General features: G+C 41.2%; 1 pseudogene; it reads left to right on the top strand.

The window, feature by feature from the left end:
• Positions 1 to 1,210: 1,210 nt before the first annotated feature.
• On the top strand, positions 1,211 to 2,146 carry LOC103020231 (glyceraldehyde-3-phosphate dehydrogenase-like; annotated as a pseudogene).
• Positions 2,147 to 2,860: the final 714 nt, after the last annotated feature.

Below are 2,860 nucleotides of genomic sequence, written 5' to 3' on the forward strand. Positions count from 1 at the left end.
AATCCTTTCTTATGATAACTTTAATTAATGGCTTTGTGGGGTTGTAATTTTATTTTTTCCCAGTTAGCTCTCTAATATGCATTTAATTTGATAAACAAAGTGTCCTACACAATGAAATACTTCTGTTACTGAGATGTCTGAGGCACCTAGCCTAGACAGAGACAGACAATGTCTCCCCCCACTAACTTGGTAAGGCTTGTTGACTTACTGCTACGTAAGGCAAAAATGTGTGATTCAGTTATGAAAAACATGAAAACATTTAAAAACAATAGTATCTTAAGGAGTAATAATAAATTAGGAACTGTTAATGAACAGGAATTTTTTATAATTATTGACCATATCTTAATTTGTATGAATATAGGTGCCTCTAAGGTAAAGTCTCACTTGACAAGCTCAGTTAGAGTGACTTTCATAAGGGCAAGGAAGAATATATTTGTCTAAACTGTATCTGGCATAATCAAATGATTAAATTGGATGTGAAAGAGAAAGGAAAAAAGTACACAGATAAACCCCTGAGACTGATTGCTATTATGGAAGACTGCAGGTCTGACATGAGAACAAAGTGTAGGTGGTGCCCAGTGATTCACTCATGAAACCAATTGAGAGCAAGCAGGGAATAACATTTATAACCTAGATGCACGGATGCCAATTTCCAGAGCAAGGGTAATAAAGTAAACTTGAAATTTTGACACGTAATTATTTCTTTTATGAACTAATAAAATTATATACATATATTCATATATTTTTATATATACATATTTTTTATGTGTTGAGAATGATCTTCAGACTGAAAAAAAAAGCATAACGAACATTATCGGTAAGAGGAACTTCCCATTATGTGTAGCTGGACAAATTATAGGAAAGCACCTGCTGAGTTAAATGAGGCTACATTTCAGGCTACTAAAAAACCTGTGTTTGAAATTACTGTGCTGTTTTCGACGGTCTTGGTGCCACAAGGCTGCAAATAAACAGTGGTTCTTATTTTTTAAAAAGGACAGTAATTAGCTACATACAAACTTTAGACCTTAAAGCCTCAGGTGAATCTCAAGCACAATTTGATAATTATTAAAGAAGTGGGGCTCTCTGCTCTTTCCTCTTTGACAGACAGTTGCATCTTCTTGTGCAATACCGGCCACATTCCTGAGACAGTCACAAAGGTCAGAGTAAATCGATTTGTCCACATTGGATGCCTGGTCACCAGGATGCTTTTAACTCTGGCAAAATGGATATTGCACATCAATGACCCCTTCACTGACCTCAGCTACATGGTCTACAGGCTCCAGTATGATTCCACCCATAGCAAGTTATGCCACAATCAGGCTGCGAATGGGAAGCTTGTCATCAATGGAAGGCCCGTCTTCATCTTCTAGGAGCAAGCTTCCACCCACATCAAATGGGGTGATGCTGGTGCTACATACGTTGTAGAATCCACTGATGTCTTCACTAACTTGGACAAGGTTGGGGCTTATGAAAGGATGGAGCCAAAAGGGTCATCCTCATCTCTGTCCCTTCTGCCGATGTCCACATGTTTGGGCATAAATCATGAGAAGTATGACAAAAACCTCAAGATTGTCAGCAATGCCTCCTCTACCACCAACTGCTTGGGTCCTCTGGGCAAGGTCATCCATGATGACTTTGGCATCGTGGAGGGACTCATGGCCACGGTCTATGCCATCACTGCCACCCAGAAGATCGCAGATGGCTCCTCTGGGAAGCTGTGGTATGATGGTTGTGGGGCTGCCCAGAAGACCATCATCCCTGCTTCTATGGGCACTGCTAAGGCTATGGGCAAGGTCACCCCTGAGCTGAATTGGAAGCTCACTGGCATGGCCTCCCAGATCTCAGATCCCAGCTCCAATGAGTCAAAAATCTAACCTGTGGTCTGGAGAAAGCCGCCAAATGTGATGACATTGAGAAAGGTGGTGAAGCAGGCAATAGAGGGCCCCCTAAAGGGCATCCTGGGTTACATTGAGGACAGGCTGCCTCCTGCGACTTTAACAGTGATACGCCCACTTTCACCTTTGATGCTGGGGCTGGCATTGCCCTCAGTGACTGCTTTGTCAAACACATTTCCTGTTATGACAATGGGTTTGGCTACAGCAAAAGGGTGGTGGGCTTTATGGTCCATATGGCTTCCAAGGAGTAAGAGATCCCTGGACCACCAGCCTCAGAGAAAACAAGATAAGGAAGAAAGAAGCCCTCAGTTCCTAAGGAGTCCTTGCCCCAACTCAATCCCCCAACACACTGAGAATATCCCATCCTCAACAGTTTCCATCCCAGAGCTCCTGAAGAAGAGGGAGAGGATTAGGGAGCCCGACCTGCTCATGTATCATCAATAAAGAACAATGTGCACAGTCAAAAAGGAAAGGAAAAAAAAAAAAAGAAATGGTGTGCGAACATTCGAAATGAAAGTGGAGATGAGCAGGAGCTAGGAGGAGTTTATAAAGGATGAGTCAGGTCAGACTAGCTTCATTCTCCTTTGGACAAAATTTCTAAAGAGGTGGCTTATGTTCACCTGGATTAAGCAAGGCATTTGGCACAGTCAAAACAGAAACATAACCTGGATAATCGTACAGGGAAATAGATTCATAAGTGCCTAACAACCATATCAAAGATCCTACTTACTGGACTGATTAATTCCTAGAGCACAATTTTCTATTGTTTAACAAAGGTCTCTCTTTTTTTTTCTTTCTTTCTTTTTAAAAATAGCTACCACATTTGAGCACCTACTATGTGTTAGGCATTGTGCTAATCCCTTGACGTGAATTTTATCCCCACAATAACCAAAGAGATATATATTTTTCAAATTTTACATTACCTAAATTGAAAGATTGGTCCAAGGTCACCAAGCTATAGTCAG

The sequence above is a fragment of the Balaenoptera acutorostrata genome, chromosome 9 (assembly GCF_949987535.1).
Source record: "Balaenoptera acutorostrata chromosome 9, mBalAcu1.1, whole genome shotgun sequence".
In the NCBI taxonomy this organism is placed as follows: Eukaryota; Metazoa; Chordata; class Mammalia; order Artiodactyla; family Balaenopteridae; genus Balaenoptera; species Balaenoptera acutorostrata.